The following is a 19,096-nucleotide window of genomic DNA, read 5'->3' as shown; positions in this document are numbered from 1 at the left end:
CACATGTATAGTTTTATAAAAGGGAAAAACATGCATAGAATCATGGAACTTGAAATATTACCTAAGCTTTTATTTGCCTGAGCAAAGTGTTTAATTCTGCTTACCTAGTTTTCTTTTGAGCACATACATAGTAAAAATGTCAAATGGTACAAGAGTGACAATGAAAAGCGGTCCTCTTCCTAATTTCTACCCTCCTTATACCCAACTTCCAGTCCCCTTCCCTTATTTAACTTTTAAATTTTGGAACATAACCCCCAAGCACATGTTACCTGGCCTTGAGGATGTCCTATTATTAAGACATTCAGTTGGCCTATCAGGCGTAGCTAATCCGTCTCTTCTAAAAATACTATCATAGGGGCGCCTGGGTGGCTCAGTGGGTTAAAGTCTGTGCCTTCGGCTCAGGTCATGATCCCAGGGTCCTGGGATCGAGCCCCACATCAGGCTCTCTGCTCCACAGAAAGCCTGCTTCCTCCTCTCTCTGCCTGCCTCCTTGCCTACTTGTGATCTCTCTCTCTCTGTCAAATAAATAAATAAAAATCTTAAAAAAAAAAATACTATCATAAAGATCAAAAACAATGAACTTAAACTTTTTTTTTTAAACATTTCACAAGTATTTCACCCAGTTAACACTCACTGAGCACACTATGAATGACGTCTTTGTTAGGCGGCATACTGAAGCAAGAAATATTATAGGCCCTGGAGTCATGTAAAAATTAGTTTAAAACATCCCCTTTTAAGCCTCAGTTTCCTGATCTATAAATTAGAGGAGTAACACTACCTCATAAGCTGCTATAATATTTAAATGAGGAAAAATCTAAATTTTAGTACAGTTCCTAGTAATATAGCAAGCATTCAAATAATAGTAATAAATAATTCTTGGGCCACCTGGCTGGCTTAGTTGGTGGAAGGTGCAACTCTTGATCTCAGGGTTATGAGTTCAAGCTTCACAATGTATAGAGACTACTTAAAAATAACAATTTTAAATAAATAAACCAATAAATAAATCATTCTTAATTTCCTTCCCTGGGCACCATGGAAAGCACAAAGATGAATCAGAAACTCTGTATCCTTCCAAATCGCTACAATACAACACAGGGGTTTATCTCATTATTCTTTTATCATTACGCTGAGAACCTGGTTATTAATACAACTTCCAGATGGCCCACACTTACATATTTATGGATCTATTTCTAAATCTCAGTAAACTATTTGAAAAAATAACTGTGACTTGAAGTGCTAGAATAAAGACAAAATTTGCTACCACGAGACCCTGTACAGGGTGTGTAAGCCTCAAGGCAGTCAACAGCAGACTTTGTGGAAGAGCAGAGAGCCCTGCGACTGAGAACCCACAATCCGGGGAACCTGGGCGGCTCAGTGGGTTAAAGCCTCTGCCTCTGATTCAGGTCATGGTCCCAGGGTCCTGGGATCCCTCTGATTCAGGTCATGGTCCCAGGGTCCTGGGATCGAGCCCCACATGGGGTTCTGTGCTCAGCAGGGAGCCTGCTTCCTCCTCTCTCTCTGCCTACTTGTGATCTCTGTCAAATAAATAAATAAATAATCTTTAAAGAAAAAAAAAAAAGAACCCACAATCCACTCTAATTTACAGGCAAAAACACTATCAGAAGAGTATCCATTTTGGACAAACAGTACTGGAAGTAAGAGTCACACAGCAGCAAGAACTGGAAGCATTCCTAGAGATCATATCTAGCACAACCATAGGTTTACAGAAGGGAAACTGAGCACAGAAAAAGTAGGGTTTTACCCAAAAGGTGACCTAAAACTAGAGCCTTAAAGGCCCTTGGCCATCAGTGTCCCAATTCTTTCATGTCATCATGCTAATCGTTTACCTTTTAAAGAACCTTAAGGCACTTCATCCAGATGGCTCTGATTCCTCACCTTTCTTCCATTACTTGCCATCTAGGAAAAAAGTTCTTTAATATGCCTGATGAAATCAGTCTTAAACATTCCTAAACCATCCTAAAATGTGCTCTACTGGAAGCCATAGGGGATGCTGAATAAGAATAAATCTAATTCACTAAAGGTTTATTTGAAAGAAAATTTCAGTAAACAAAAAACTATTAATTTAAGAGTTGGAAAAGAAGATAGTACATTCAGAGTCTATCTTCCGCAACTGCTTAGCTTTATTAAAAAAATTTCATCCAAAACAGAATTTAATTAACAACTCATTTACACCAGGGCATTAGACCAAGACAACCAACTTTTTAGATGAATCACATCTGCTTTCATTTTCAGAAAAGAGACCAAACTTCATGACAGAATATCAAAAACAAGAGGATATGATCATATGCTGGAAACTCCATAAAAACAATCACCTTTGGAGATTTTTGTTTTTCCTTTTTTAAATTACAAATCAGGAGTAGTAACTAGGTTTGACATGAAAGTCAATAACTACTTCTCAGAATACCACCAAACTAACTTATTTTCAACTAAACTTGATATTAGAAAGAATCCCATCAACAATTTTGGAAATCTATCCCAAAATGTCCATATTCTCTGGTTCTAATTCTAGAAAATAAATTTGTAGCCAATATTAACCCAACAGCAATTTGTAAACACGATTTAGGGAAGCTCAACAAGCCTCCTCTTCCCACAAAATACCAATTCCCAAGAGCACTGAGCCATTCCCCTAAGCAGAACGTTCCTCACAAAATGCATCTCATTCTATCGCATTTATAGGTAATATAACAGCTCACCAGAATCAGTCCTATATTCTTAAGTTTAACTAGGAAAACAGATTACTATAACAATGGTATAATCACTAAGAGAACTGTATTATCTGTCAAGCTGATTTTTTTTTAAGATTTTATTTATTTATTTGACAGACAAGGATTACAAGTTTGCAGAGAGGCAGACAGAGAGAGAGAGAGAGAAAAGGAAGCAGGCTCCCCACCAAGCAGACAGCCCGATGCGGGACTCAATCCCAGGACCCTGGGGCCATGACCTGAGCCGAAGGCAGAGGTTTTAACTGAGCCACCCAGGCGCCCTGTCAAGCTGACTTTTTAAAAAAAACTTTATTGGAGAGACAGCACGCAAGGGAGGGGCATAAGAGGGAGAATCTCAAGGAAATTCTCAACTGAGTGGCGAACCCAACGTATGAGGCGGAGCTTGATTTCACAATCCTGACATCATGACCTGAGCCAAAATTAAGCTGGACACTTAACCAACTGAGCCACCCAGGTGCCCCTATCAAACTGCTCCTTTTACATGGAGTTTTATGACTCATGTCATCCTGATTTAGCAATCCTGCTTTTAATTTCTTGGAAATTAGGTTTTAGATACATAAATATTTTTCCAATTTCTCATGCATAAAGTTTAGAAGATTTAAGCCCTGGCAAAGGATTATAAAGGCCACTGCCCACACGCTGAACAGAGAGCCCAATGCGGAAGCTCTGAAACTTTTAAAACAGAAGAAAATATAGGAATCTATATGAACTTATGAAAAAGGACTACAAACAAAATATTCTGGTTATAAGCCATAAAAGTAGACATTGATAAATATCTATATGTTTTAGAAAATCAAAATGAGGGGTGCCTGGGTCGTTCAGTCAGTTAAGCATCTGCCTATGGCTCAGGTCATGATCCCAGGTCCCTGGGATTGAGACCCACAGGGAGTCTGCTTCTCTCTCTGACAGGCACTCTCCCTTGCTTGTGCTCCCTCTCCCCCAGCCCCCAGCAAAAAATAAATAAACTCTTTAAAATAAATTAAAAAATTAAAATTTAAAAAAGAAAAAAGATTAATCTTCACCATCAGAGAAATGCCATCTAAAACTACAATAAAATATTTCATACTCCTAAGAATGAAAAAACTTGTGAGCGCCTGTGTTGCTCAGTTGTTTAAGCATCTGCCTTTGGCCCAGGTCGTGGTCCAAGGGTCCTGGGATCACGTCCCACACAGGGAGCCTACTTCTCCCTCTGCCCCTCTGTCTCTCATGAATAAATAAATAAAATCTTTAAAATTTTAAAAAAATTTAAAAATTTAAAATTTCAAAATTTTTAAAGAAAATGACAAAAATTGTCAAGTCTAATAGTATCATGTCATTAAGTGACAGAAATGTTTGTGAGAGACTATAAACTGGTATAATCTCTCGGGAAAATACTGTGCTAGTGTCTTAATAAAGATATGCATATCCTGGGGCACCTGGCTGGCTGAGTCAGCATGAGACTCTGGATCAAGCCCCACACTGGGAGTAGAGCCTACTTAAGAAACAGAAAAGAAACAGGAAGGAAGAAAGGAAGTAAGGAAGGGAGGGAGGGAGGAGAAAAGAGAGAAAGAAAGAAGACAGAACAAAAGAAGAGCGACAGATACACATCCTATGACCCAGCAATTGCAGTTTTAGGCAAAAACCCTAGAGAAACTCTCACAAGTCAGCAGAAAATAAAACCAAGAATATTTCTGAGAGTACTTGGGTGGCTCAGTTGGCTAAGCATTCAATTCTTGGTTTCTGCTCAGGTCATGATCTCATGGGTCGTGAGATGGAACCTCACCTGGGGCTCCACACTCACCGGGGAGTCTGCTTAAAAGATTCTCTCCCTCTGCCCCTACCCCATACGGGGTGTACATGTACTCTCTCAAATAAATCTTTTTTTAAAAGTGGGGCATCTGGGTGGCTCAGTAGCTTAAGCTTCTGCCTTCAGCTAAGGTTGCAATCCCCTCTTGGATTGAGTCCCACAGTGGACTCCGTGCTCAGAGGCAAATCTGCTTCTCCCTCTAACCCTCCCCACTCTCATGCTCTCTCTCCCACTCTTAAATAAATAAAATCTTTAAAAAAAATTTTTTTTTGGTGGCACCAAGCAACAGAAAAACAGATAAATTGTTATGTTCATACAGTGAATACTGTACAGCAGGGGCGCCTGGGTGGCTCAGTGGGTTAAAGCCTCTGCCTTTGGCTCAGGTCATGATCCCAGGGTTCTGGGATTGAGCCCCGCATCCGGCTCTCTGCACAGTGGGGAGCCTGCTTCCCCTTCTCTCTCTCTCTCTCTGCCTGCTTGTGATCTCTGTCTGTCAAATAAATAAAATCTTAAAAAAAAAAAAAACTGTACAGCAATGAAAATGAAAAACACATATAAATGAATTCTACACACAAGCCTGTGCAGAAAGTTACCAAAATAAATCAATACTAAACATATGAAGCTTAAAACCACAAAAGAATGATACCACATTTTGTACAGGAAAGCATGTATTTTTTTTCTTAAGATTTTATTTATTTATTTGACAGAGAGATCACAAGTAGGCAGAGCAGCCAGCAGGGGTGGGGGTGGGGGGCAGAGAGCCCAAGGTGGGGCTTGATCCCAGGACTATGAGATCATGACCTGAGCCAAAGGCAGAGGCTTATTAACCCACTGAGCCACCCAGGTGCCTCAGAAAGCATATATAGTTAAGAGAAGTCTAGAAAAACCCGTACCTTGTTATTTTATTCACGTGTTCCTTTACAAACTGTTTTTTTTTTTTAATTTATCCATTTAACAGACAGAGTGAGAGATCTTGCACAGCAGGGGGAGCAGGAGGAGAGGGAGGAGGAGGTCCCCCACTGAGCAAGCAGGGAGCCCCATACAGGGTTCCATCCCAGGACCCCAGGACCTTGACCTGAGCCAAAGGCATCTGAGCCAGACATCTGAGCCACCCAGGCACCACACCATAAGTATGTTAAACACTAAAAACAAACACATGGTTGAGAGAATCCTAGAAGAGAGAACTGTAGAAGTGGAGTTCTAGTTCATAAATTTATTAAATTGATTTCTTAAATATATCACTACCACTTGTACTATTCTTTGTATTTTTTGATGTCTTCATATTCCATGTTTTTTCAAGCATGAAAAAAAGGTTTATACAATGCTGAACGTTGTGGTGGTGCTCCCTTTAGAGTCCCTTTCTCAGTCTCCAGAGAAAAGAGATCCTCTAGGATAGTGACAACAGAAGAGTACTAGCATTCCCGCGTGCCTCACAAACTTCTTGGTCAAACACATTTAGATTTTTGCGAACACTTTTAAAGAGTGAAATAGGACTCATAAAGCAACGTTCTTAGGGTCAAATCAAAGAAACAACTCCACATCGAAGGATAAGCCCATGTTATCTGCTGAACACCGGCAGAGTGGTAAGGAGCAAGGGCCTTGCAAACACAAGACTAACCCGGATGAGCGTCCTGACTCCAGTTTTGTGCAGGCTTGAGCATAACCTTGACCGATTTGCCCATCTCTAAAAAGTAGCTACACTAATCTTATAATCTATTAGGGAGAAGTAAATGAACTGATATATGTAAACCACAAAGCACATTATATTCTAAAAGGTTGCAGTTTGGAAAGAAAAAAAAAAATCCACGAAGTTGGAAGGGAGAGGCTCTTTCCCTCAGCAATGTACTTACATAATCATCAAGCAACAAAGAAAATCAAATCCTTAAAGGTAATTCTGTTTCCAGAATCATCTTCAAAAAACTAAGTTGATACACAAATATCTATACAATGGAAAGCAGAGATCAGGCTAAATCCCTAGGATTTTGCCTTATTCTGTATTAAATCCAGTTCAGGTGCTGACTGCTCAATGAGAAGAAAAAAAAAAACACTAAATACTATCTAACATAACAAGAAATGTAGTCAAAAAAAGGTTGTGCAGTTTTTTAAAAGATTTTATTTATTTTAAGTAATCTCCACACCTGACATGGGGTTCAAACTCACAACCCCAAGATTAGGAGCTGCATGCTCTACGGACTAACCAGCCAGGCACCCCAAGAAAAAGTATGTTTTTGTTTGTTTCTGAGACAGAGAGAGCGCACAAGAGAATGAGCACGAGAGAAAGCACATGGGGGGGGGGGCAGACGGAGACAGAGAGAACCCCAAGTAGGTTCCACACACAGTGCATGGGGAGCCCAATGCATGGCTGGATCCCATCATCATGAAATCATGACCTGAGCCAAATTAGGAGTGGGACACTTGGGGCTCCTGGGTGGCTCAGTGGGTTAAGCCTCTGCCTTCGGCCCAGGTCATGATCTCAGGGTCCTGGGATCAAGCCCCTCATCAGGCTCTTTGCTCAGCAGGGAGCCTGTTTCCCCCCTTCTCTCTCTGCCTGCCTCTCTGCCTACTTGTGATCTCTGTCTGTCCAATAAATAAATAAAATCTTAAAAAAAAAAAAAAAAAAAGAGTGGGATACTTAACCAACTGAACCACCCAAACACCTAAGTGAGTAAGGTGCTCTCAACAGGAAAAGGTAGTATTTTCAACAGGATACTAGATTACTCAAGAGTTACTACAGGAAAAGCTAAGTTTTGCACACATACTGCTTTATGACAGGAGACAATATGTATACCAGGGCGCCTGGGTAGCTCAGCTGGTTAAGCACCTGCCTTCAGCTCAGGTCAGGATCCCCGGGCCCTGGGACTGAGTCCTGCATTGGGCTCCCTGCTCAGTGGGGAGCCTGATTCTCCTCCCTCTGCCTGCTGCTCCCCTTGCTTATCCTCTGTCAAATAAATAAATAAGATTTTTAGGGAGAAAAAAAAAGGGGGGGTATCCAGGATTTATATATTTGAACAATGATGGGTTCTTATTCACCAAAAGGAATAAAGGATGAGTAACCTAGGAGACAAAGCCTGTATCCCTATAGTTTTGCTGTGAAAATTAATACCCAACACGAAACCTAAAATCCTCTCCTCAGAAAGTAACCTGTTTCTTGTTGGCAGGTCTCAGATTAGTTACCAGAGTAAGATGAGCTGAGAAGGGCAAGGTCAAAATTCTAGCTGCAGTAACACATTGTTACAGTTTATGTATACTTTTGACTATCACATAAAATCTTAATTTCTAAATAACCACAGCAATAATTCAGTTGACAACTTTGAAACTCAAGTGTTATCTTTCACTCACATTCATGGTTTATGTATGCAAATACACAACTCAGTAATGATTAGAGTGGTTATCAGGTTTTATCAGGAAGTTGGCACTCTGGATGAACCCTATCAAAAATTTTTCCATTAAAAAAACTGTAGGGGTGCCCGGGTGGCTCAGGTGGTTAAGTCTCTGACTCTTGATTTCAAGTCAGGTCATGATGCTAACTAGCTAGGCTCATGAGATCAAGTCCCACCTCAGGTTCCATGCTCACCGGGGAGTCTGCTGAAGATTCTCTCTCCCTCTATCCCTCTGTGTGCAGGCGCTCTCTTCCTCTCAAATAGATAAGTCTTAAAAAATTAAGCTTCCTTCTCTACAAGAAAAGATATTCAGGATGGCTCAGTCAGTTGGGCATCTGCCTTCAGCTCAGGTCATGATCCCAGAGTTCTGGGATCAAGTCATGCGTCCGGTTCCTTGGTCACCTGGGAGCTTGCTTCTCCCTCTGCCTGCTGCTCCCCCTGCTTGTTCTCTCTCTGACAAATAAAGTCTTAAAAAAAAAAAGAAAAGAAAAGAAAAAAGAAATGTTAGGGTGCCTGGCTGGCTCAGTCAGTAGAGCATCTAACTCTTGATCTTGCATTCGTTAGTTTGAGCCCCACATTGGTGTAGAGATTACCTCTTTTTTTAAAAAAGATTTTATTTTGGGGGTACCTGGTTGGCTCAGTTAGGCATCTGACCATTGGGTTTCAGCTCAGGTTGTGATCTCAGGGTTATGAGATCGACCCCCACAATGGGCTCCATGCTCAGTGCAGAGTCTGCATGAGACTCTCTTCCTCTCCTTCTGTCCTTTCTCCCCAAATAAATAAATAAATAAAAATCTTAGAGAGGCAGGCGGGGGCGTTGGGGGGGGGGAGCAGGCTCCCCACTGAGCAGAGAACCCAATGCAGGGCTCAATCTCTGTACTCTGAGATCCTGACCAGAGCCAAAGGCAGAGGCTTAGCCCACTGAGACACCCAGGCGCCCCAAAAGATTTTTATTTGACAGACACAGAGAGCTCAAGCAGGGGGAGCAGCAGGCAGAGGCAGAGGGGGAAGCAGACTCCCCGTTGAGCAGAGTCTGATGCAGGGCTTGATTCCAGAACCCTGGGATCATGACCTGAGCCAAATGCAGTTGCTTAACCAAATGAGCTACCAAGGAGCCCCTAGAGATTACTTTAAAAATAAATTTCAGGGTGCCCGGCTAGCTCAGCTGAACAAGCAACTGTTAATCTTAGGGTCTGGAGTTCAAGCCCCACAATGCGTATGTAGCCTACTTAAAATAAAATGACAGGGGAGAGGGCACCTGGAAGGCTCAGGTCATGATCTCAAGGGTCCTGGGACAGGGCCCCCATCGGGCTCTCCGCTCGCTGGGGAGTCTGCTTCTCACTCTCATTCCCCCTCTGTGCTCTTCATGTCTCTAATTAATAAAATCTTAAAAACAGACAAACAAAACAGGACACCTAGGTGGCTCAGGCAGTTAAACAACTGCCTTCAATTCAGGTCATGATCCCAGGGTCCTGGGATGAGTCCTATATCATGTTCCCTGCTTGGCAAGGAGCCTACTTCTTCCTCTGCCTCCCACTCTCCCTGCTTGTGCAAGCACGTGTGCACTCTGTCTCTGACAAATAAATAAAATCTTAAAAATAAAATACGTGAGGGGCACCTGGGTCACTCAGTGGGTTAAGCCTCTGCCTTCAGCTCAGGTCATGATCTCGGGGTCCTGGGATCGAGCCCCATACTAGGCTCTCTGCTCGGCAGGGAGCCTGCTTCCCCCTCTCTCTCTGCCTGCCTCTCTGCCTACTTGTGATCCCTCTCTGTCAAATAAATAAATAATTTTTTAAAAAATCTTAAAAAAAAAATACGTGAATTTCTTTAAAGAAATAAACCTTTAGGGGCGCCTGGGTGGCTCAGTGGGTTAAAGCCTCTGCTTTCGGCTCAGGTCATGATCCCAGAGTCCTGGGATCTAGCCCCGCCTCGGGCCCTCTGCTCAGCAGGGAGCCTGCTTCCTCCTCTCTCCTCTCTCTCTGCCTGCCTCTCTGCCTATTTGTGATCTCTGTCAAATAAATAAATAAAATCAAAAAAAAAAAAAGAAAAGAAAAGAAATAAACCTTTAAATAAATAAAAATGAAATGTTAAGCAGAACCCCTAAGTAAAAAATTATCAATGCAGAACTGCTCTGACTGAAATGGGAGGGCTGCTCAGAGTCCTGCCAGCTCAATCTCTTCCCTCAATAGCTCCTTACGCACCCTCTTCACTCCAAAATAGTATTTTAAAATCTCCTGTCCAATCCATATTTGGTTAAACTTAGTAAAAATTCTAGAAAAACCAATCATCATCACAAATTACTTAGACAGTCACTTCAGTTTTACAGAACAGCCTTTAGAGAATGGGTTTTGAAAACCAATTTTTATAAATCAATTTAGTAATTCACTTACAAAAGATGTACACATTGTTAGAACAGTTTGGTCAGTTTCGACAAAATATACTGTGAAACACTACTCCAACCAAAATATGGAGTATTTCATGGCACCTGGGTGGCTCAGTCAGTTAAGCGTCTTGACTCTTGATCTCAGCTCAGGTCTTGATCCCAGGGTCGTTGAGTTCAAGCCCCAGGTTGGGCTTTAAAATATATATATATAGAATATTTCTATTATTCCAGAAAGTACCTTCCTGCCTGCCCCTTTGCAATCTCCTCACCTACCACAATACGAATCATTTTCAACTGGTAGCTTAACAGAATCTGAGTAAATCAGGATGTGATAGTGGGAGAACTTCCAGAGACAGCCAACCTTATTCAGCATATGTATTCCTATATTAATTGACCCTTCTTTCAGTATTTAATAAGCCCCTTCTAGGTGACAGAGAACATTCTAGCTGTGGGAACTCAGCAGTGAATCAAACAAATCCCTGCTTTACTCTCTACAGAGGTGAAGACATAGTGGATTAAAGTAACATCCCACAGGGGTCCCCTGGGTGGCTCAGTCAGTTGAGCCTCTGACTCTTATTTCAGCTCAGGTCATGATCTCAGGGTCATGTGTGAGGTTGAGCCCCATGTCAGACTTTGCACTCAGCAGAGTCTGCTTGTCCCCCTTCTTTTCCTCCTCCCTCTGGGAGCACATGCACGCACTCTCGCCCTAATAAATAAATAAATAAAATCTTAAAAATAAAATAATGTCCCACAGTAATAATGTGCTGGGGGGTGGCGAGGTGATGAAAGGAATACCCTATAGAGTGGTCAAGAAAGGCCTCGTTCAACAGGCGCCTGGGTGGCTCAGTCAGCTGGGCATCTGCCTTTGGCTCAGGTCCCTGGGACTGAGCCCCATGCTGGGCTCCCTGCTCAGCAGGGAGTCTGCCTCTCCCTCTCCCTCCACCCTTCCCCCCACTCGTGATCTCAATTAAATAGAATCTTAAAAAAAAAAAATTTAAGACTACACAAAGTACCACTTCATTTTATCTGAAACAAGAATTTATTCTTTTTTTTTTTTTTTTAAAGATTTTATTCATTTAGGGCGCCTGGGTGGCTCAGTGGGTTAAGCCGCTGCCTTCCGCTCAGGTCATATCTCAGGGTCCTGGGATCAAGTCCCACATCGGGCTCTCTGCTCAACAGGGAACCTGCTTCCTCCTCTCTCTCTCTCTCTCTCTGCCTACTTGTGATCTCTCTCTGTCAAATAAATAAATAAAATCTTAAAAAAAAAAAAGATTTTATTCATTTACTAGACAGAGACACATCACAAGTAGGCAGAGCAGAAGGCAGAGAGGGAGGGGGAAGCAGGCTCCCTGCTGAGAAGAGAGCCCAACGTGGGGCTCCATCCCAGGACCCTGCAATCATGACCTGAGCTGAAGGCAGAGGCTTAACCCAGTGAGCCACCCAGGTGCCCGTGAAACAAGAATTTATCTTCAAAAATTCACCCAATTTTTTCTAATGGGCAACCCCCCTCTGGCATCTGACCAACTTCCTCAATCTCCTCCATTTTTAACGTGTTTTTCTGATAGCCCACAGTCTGCTAGCCAAAGCTATTAATCAAGACTGTAGGGACACATCTTTTAGACACATTGGGACCATCTTCTGGGAAGCCTGGATGTAATGGAGCCCTGTAGTGAAGAAATCTGATTAACGTTAGAAAGCAGTCTCTTTTGATGTCCTCTACCAATTCTTTATTTATAATGCCCTTATTATCAAAATAGAAGGAAAAAACTGAGTTACTGGGGCGCCTGGGTGGTTCAGTCTGTTCAGTGTCTGCCTTCCACTCAGGTCCTGATCCCAGGGTCCTGGGATGAGGCCCCTCATCAGGCTCCCTACTCAGGAGTCTGCTTCTCCCACTCCTCCCTGCTGTGCTCTCTCTTGCTCTCTTTCTCTCAAATAAATACATAAAATCTCAAAAAAAAAAAAAAAAAAGAGTTATTATCCCTCAAAAAACAAAAAAGCTACAGCATTAGTGAAAGCAAAGCAATGGACTTCATATAAGCCTATTAAACAAACACATGGTCCTCATGCCTAAAGACAAGTGCCAAAAGTCTTCTAATTAGACATTCAGCAACTTCTCTTTGCTTGGCCTTCTATGTTCTGAAACAAGCCCAGCTATGCAGTTACCACATTCCAAATGCTAAAAACCAAATCAGGGGCGCCTGGGTGGCGCAGTGGGTTAGATCCTCTGCCTTCAGCTCAGGTCATGATCTCATGGTCCTGGGATGGAGCCTGCCCAGCATCGGGCTCTCTGCTCAGCAGGGAGCCTGCTTCCTCCTCTCTCTCTGCCTGCCTCTCTGCCTGCTTGTGATCTTTCCGTCAAATAAATAAATAAAATCTTTTAAAAAATAAAAATAAATAAAAACCAAATCAGGCAGAACAAAAATGAGGACACCCATGCCACCTAAAAGGCATGGGTTGGGGTCAGATCAATGCCTTCAGGCTTTCTAAAAGCCCTTGGGTTTCCTGAGTTTGGAAACAAAGTAATTCAATGTTTTGGACTTATCTCCCTCATTGGCCTGCAAAAACTAAGGCAACAAGACATAAAACAATTTTTAACTGCGATATTAACATTAAGAAAAAAAAAAAAAAAGACTTAAGTGGCAGTATCAGAGACCTGTATCATGTATCTAGAACAGGGAGACTAAACTCAAGTGCCTACAGAGAGACAAGTAATATAAGGTGTAAAATAGTATCAAGTGACACTTCACCGCATGTCAGGGATAAATATCAGGCTGCAGGGAGGTCTCTGACAAACTGGAGAGGACATGCCCAACTACAAAGATGGCTGCTATGAAGGTCCAAGGCTGCCATAACTGATTTTTCAAAGGCAGCCTGAATTCAAATTTTTACATAAAACCTCATTTTTTAATGTTGAAAACAAATTCAAATTTACAAGACTGTGTGAGTGAGCCAATCAAAACACACCTAGAGATTGAGTTTAGTCCATAAGCCTTCAGTTTTCAACCTCTGCCGTAAAAAGAAAAATACATGGTTCTTTCAGTGGTACATTTCTAACTCTGGGGTACAACGTACACCCTATGTTTCCAATAACACACTGTTGTGTAAAAATATACTCAAAAATAGGAATATACATCTGAAATCCCTAACTGCTGAAGGAAAGCAAAAAGGAAATGCTCTTGCTCTTCATACACTAAAGTGCTCCATTTGTAGGAACTTTCTTCCAGTGGAAGAAAACATTAGGAAATGTATTTTCATGAAACTGAGTTCACAAATGTTTAGCTTCCTCAGCATGTGCATTAGCCCGTAACTTGCAGACAAAAGGAAACTAAAAGATGACCAATGGCACAGCATTTAACCTCGATTAAAAAGAAAAGTTCCCATCAAAGACTAAGAAAGGGTGCCTAGCAGGCTCAGTTCTCAGGGAAACTGTTGATTTGGGGGTTGCGAGTTTGAGACCTATGTGGGGTGTAGAGGTTACGAAAGAAAGAGAAAAGGACAAAGAAAAGCAATCTTTTAGAAGGATACCCAAGACTCAACTCTGCTGAGAAGCTGTGGGCAACTACTTTTTTATGGGTTATAAACCTGCATTACAGGCTCTAGAGCAGTGTTCTTAAATTTTGAGACTAATGAATAAGATGGAAGGTATCAAACCTTTGAGAAAATGCACTCCCTCACAAAAATTTTTACGACTCATGGGCCCCTACAGTCCATGGACCAAAGATTAAGAATGGCCTGCTCTGAAGAATATTAAATCTATGTTATCTCCAAACCCCCCACTTCTTCCCACCAATACATCTCCATTCCAACCTTCTACTTTAGGCAACTACCATGCCTGGCCTAAACCAGTACAGCAGCCTCTTAAATTATATCCCCCCCGATCTTCCATACCTCTGCACAAGTGATTTTAAAATATCAATCAGAAGACTCTGACCGCTTCCCCAAACAACCTTACCTGTCTATCTGTTCTGTAACCACTCTTCTCACTGTGTCAGCTACTTTGGGCCTCTTTTCCGGCTGAAAGCACTGAACTCTCCCCATCTTCAAGTTTTGATGCTTGCTGTTCCCTCCACATGGAATGCTCTCTCCTACAAAACTGTATCCTCACTTGTGCCCGAAAGAATTTCTCTAACCACACTTAGATCTCCCTTGTGTCTACTAGAGTCCCTGCTTGCTATCCCCACATCACTTCTCTCAATCTGTCATTTGCTTACCAGTTTTATCCTACCCCACTCCATTGGAACCTCTCCAACAGCAAAACCCCTTCTGTCTCACACCCCCCTGTACTCCCAGAGCTTGGCATGGGAGCCAGTAGATGGTATGTTCTCAAGGACTATGTGTTGAATCAATCAGCCAAATACTGAACGACTCAATCTTCCATGTTTACAGAGTAACTATGTGAAGCAATCTATTAAAATCTCATTATTTGAGAGAACAGCATTAACCACATTGCCTTCAATTCAGGATGTCATTGTGCCCAAGATAAACAGGCTAGCATCTCAACAATCTCAGTGGTTGAGACTATCCATTCTAAATAAACAGCTAATAGCTGTAGGTCTGCTCTCTCGGTCAGCCTCATCTCTCCCCACCTGGGGTTCATCTCAACAGTGTTCCAAGCTTCCTCCTTCCAATTTCTCAGGACGAAACAGGACACGCTTTTTGTAACCTGCAGTTTCACTGCCTAAACCAAATTCAAGAAGTGCCTGTATGTGACCTACCGTCACTACGATTATTACTATCACCACCACCACTAAAATGGGTACATCTGCAGACTAAAAATGTCAGTCTCCAAAACCGAAGACCCGTCACTGATGCCAAAACAGTTAAAAGAACAAAGTGATAAGCCTGTATTCGACAGAAAAGTTTTATAGATAAACAACTTCTTCTGAAAACTTCAATTCACTTTTCACAAGATACAATCAAACCTAAATGGATGCAGAGTAAGCCTGTTTTTTGATACTGCTAAAGTGTGTGCCCTAGTTCACAAAATGGAATTCCCAGCAAAGAGCAAACTAAGCCCGAGTTGCTCCACAAGTTGCTCAAGGCAGGAACAGTTGCCAACAGGCTTCTACTTAATGATACACACATCAAGCTGTTCAGATAACCGAACACACAATATTTCCACAAACAAAAAAAAAAAAGGAGGACCATCAGAAAGGAAAGGAAAACGCTGGTGTTGACACCTGCCTTTCCACCCTGGGCCCACCATCCAGAAATCCTATAATGGTAATGATGGTAATAACGATGTCGTTTAATACTTGTCAGGAAATGAGCTAAGCGGTATTCAACTTAATCTCATTTAATCTTCACAATCAGTCTATCACTGTTACTTACCGCTATTTTGCAGATAAGGAAACTGAGGAACCTGGAAGCGACGGCCCTGGACCTAAAATCAAAAGCTAACAGGGCCAAAATTTGAACCTAGGCAGGCTGGCTCCAGGATGAATCTCTTATGTTGCCACCTGAAGCTTCTTCACTGGCTCTCGGCCGCCAGGCTCTACCACATTCTGAGGTTTCTCCTTCAATGCAATTAACAACCTCCCCGTAAACACCCTACGACCACTGATGGCTCCGAACTTCTCGGCACCAGCACTACTCCCCAGCTTCTGCCGCCATGCTCCACCCTTAAGATTTTGAAAGACAATAATAGCTGATAAAAGTTGCTGAGGTGCTAAGGGGAGCAAAAAACAAAACAAACAAAAAAACAACAACAAAAAGAAACTGCCCCCTACAACCAGAACACACGCCGATCACCACTGGAATGCAAGTCGGCCTCACCTCCAACCCGAGACTGAAATAAAAGTGGGCGCACAAATGTTCCCGGAGCAGATAAATTTGGACTATGCCTCCTCTGGCCGCAAGGCAGAAAAGACGGACTAACATTTACTGAGTGCCAGCCACATGCGCCCTACGAGGACAGAACCAGGCCAATGGAGAACGGGGCGGGGGGAGGGGGAGTTAGCACTCAAAAAGAGTTCCGGGAAAGGGAGAAATCCAAATAATGGGGTTCCTACGACTAAAAAGAGAAGTGGGAAAGGTGGAGGCCTCTTCCTCGAAGCATGCAGGAAGGGGGGAAAAAAGGGTAGGAGCTGCTCGGGAAAAAAGGCGGCCCAGGGCGTCGGAAGCTAGGCCGGAGCGAGGGGAAGCCCTGAAGGGCGGGGAGGGGGAGGAGCCGGAGAGAGCGGGGCCCGCTCAGAGAAGGCCTGGGGGTAGGCGCGGGGGAGCGGCTCCGTGCCGGACCTGCCGGGGACCCTGACCCAGCCGCCGCGGAGGAAAAATAAAAGACAAAACAACTAGAGCCGGTGGAACTGCCCTAATCCCCATTAGAGGCCCTCACTCACCTGGGCCCACCGCGGCGATCGCAGCTGCACCTCGCAACGGCACAACCGGCCCGAACCTCGCCCCCGCCCGACAGCGCGCCCCGCGTCCCCGCTCTCCGACGGCGGCAGCGGCGGCGTCGCCCGCTGACTCCTGGGAAATGTAGTGCTAGGCCTGTCTCTCCTTGCCCACTTGATGGTCGACTAAACTACGTTTTCCACAAGGCAAGGCGAGCGTTGGGCCCGCCGCTTTGCGTCACGCGCCAGGTTGTCGGCAGTCACGTGGGTTACTCCGTTCCATCCCCTCCCCCCGCCTGGGTGGCCTGGGGAAGAAGGAGGGAGGTGGACGGAAGGGGCGGGGGCGTTGCTGACGCCACTACCCCCACCATTTTGGAACCAGCCTGGAGGGAGGGCCTGAGCCCCACCCACTGGCGGCCTTCTTCTGTTGTCGCAAGGTCTCTGAGCTGAGAATCCGGGCCCCTGGCTTTCAGTGTCTGCCCTGCCACCTCTCGTTTTGTGACCTTGAGCAAAACGTCTCCCCTCTGTGAGTCTCGGTTTCCTCCCCTGTGGTATGACTCTGGTAATTTCTATCCCATAGAGTTATTGAGAGAGTCCGACAAAGTAAATCACATGAAAGCGAATTAAAAGCGCAACTCAAAATGGAGTTATTTTTATTGTGATAGCGTGTCCTCTTTCGGAGACCCAGAAGCCGGATGGGTCAAGCTCTGACCGGCCTCATCTCCCGCCACCTCCCCGCTTCCCCCGCCCAGGACGATAGGAGCACAGAAAAAAGATTTTCTAATAGTCCTGTGGAGCTTGTTAAAATGGATGCCACTCACCTCTTAAGCCAGAAGTTTCCTAGGAAGTACAGGCTTGGAATCTGCATTATGAACACTTCTCCAGTGATTCTTACGCATCTGCAAGTACGAGAACCACTGCATTTATCAAGGTTTTGCACAAGCTGCTTTCCGCGGGAATTAGTGCACTAATGAACCTCCAGCTTCCAACAGAGCTCGAATGTTTCCTATGAAGCCTTCCAAGTTTACTAGCTCCCCCTATATCCACTCCCACTGTATCTTTGCACCTTATTCTATAAATATGTTTGTCTTCCCCACCAGACTGCCAGCTCTTTGAGAACAGAGATTGGTTTTGGTGGATTTCTGCATTCCCAGGGCAAAGTGAAAAAAATGAGTATGAAATAATACTTGTCAGGAAATGAAGAAATCTGCTCTTCTGCCAGAAAAGTCTCAACTCAAGTCTCAGACCCTGTCACATCAGCGCTCACCCTTACCGACCTCAGCAGCATGTGCTTCTTGAAAGGTTCTGATTCAACTTTTTTTTTTTTAATAGGCTCCACAACATGGGCCTTGAATTCATGACCCTAAGATCAAGAGCTGAGCCGAGATCCAGAGTGAGACATTTAACCAACTGATTCCCGCGGTTGCCTCTCAACTTGATTTTCCTTTCACAGATTTTCTGAGTGCTATATGCCATGCCCAGTGCAAAATACTTGGAACACAGGAGTAAACTACAGGGAAACAAAAATACATAGTCATTCCTCCTGGTTTCTGGAATACTCTATGATGGATCTCTTATTACCTCTTTCCCACCTCCACCCTTGGCCTGCCCCAAAACCTTCCTCCCAGTTGCACCCTCCTCCCTCTCTCTCATTCAGTCTCTATCCCTGAGTGACCTCTGTCCTTGAATGACCTCGCTCCTTGAGTGATCCGGCATACTCAGGTAGTTTCTCCATCTCTTCTGTGTATTTTACTCCCTTAATAACATCCTGACATCAACTCAGATCGTTCCAGATGGTTAGAATTTGCCATCCCCTGATTTTCCACTGGTATCTGAAACTAATCCTGCAGAAATCTGAGCTCTTTTTACCTCCAATACAACATTGCCTACTTCTGTAGTTAATTGTTTATATGTCTGCATTCTCTACTAAGCTTTGAGCTCCTCTCAAGAAAATCTTATCACTACATTGATTTATTGAGCACTTACTAAAGGCCAGGCCTTGTGCTAGAACCTCAGGAGGAAAATGATAAGCAAAACAAATGTGGTCTATGCCTTCACAGAGCTTACTTCTCACTGGAGAGACAACATTAAGAAATCTATTGCTGAGGGGGCACCTGGGTGGCTCAGGCGTTAAGCGTCTGCCTTCCACTCAGGTCATGATCCCAGGGTCCTGGGACCGAGCACTGTGTGGAGCTCCCTGCTCAATGGGAAGCCTGCTTCTTCCTCTCCCACTCCCCCTGCTTGTGTTCCTTCTCTCCCTGTGTCTCTCTCTGTCAAATAAATAAATAAAATCTTAAAAAAAAAATTTTAAGTCTATTACAAAAAATAATAACCCTATTACATATATGATTAGTTACCAGTGTGGTAACTGCAACACAGGAAAATATGTGTTACATGCTATGATGCTATGATAACAGAAGTTGGCAAACTATAACCTACAAGCCAGTCCTAGCCCTCCTTGGCTTTGTATG

General features: G+C 43.5%; 1 protein-coding gene across 2 annotated transcripts in view; it reads right to left on the bottom strand.

Annotated features, from left to right (window-relative positions):
• The window catches only part of THRAP3 (thyroid hormone receptor associated protein 3), a 75,860-nt gene extending 59,129 nt beyond the window's left edge, over positions 1-16,731 (bottom strand). For both annotated transcript variants that reach the window (XM_044237806.1, XM_044237807.1), the window contains exon 1: positions 16,632-16,731. The gene's annotated coding sequence lies outside the window, so the exon portion shown is untranslated. The remainder of the gene's footprint in view (positions 1-16,631) is intronic.
• Positions 16,732-19,096: the final 2,365 nt, after the last annotated feature.

The sequence above is a fragment of the Neovison vison genome, chromosome 2, assembly GCF_020171115.1.
Source record: "Neovison vison isolate M4711 chromosome 2, ASM_NN_V1, whole genome shotgun sequence".
Taxonomy (NCBI): domain Eukaryota; kingdom Metazoa; phylum Chordata; class Mammalia; order Carnivora; family Mustelidae; genus Neogale; species Neogale vison.
The sequence above is the reverse complement of the archived record's forward strand: the minus strand, read 5'-3'. Positions and strand labels throughout refer to the sequence as shown.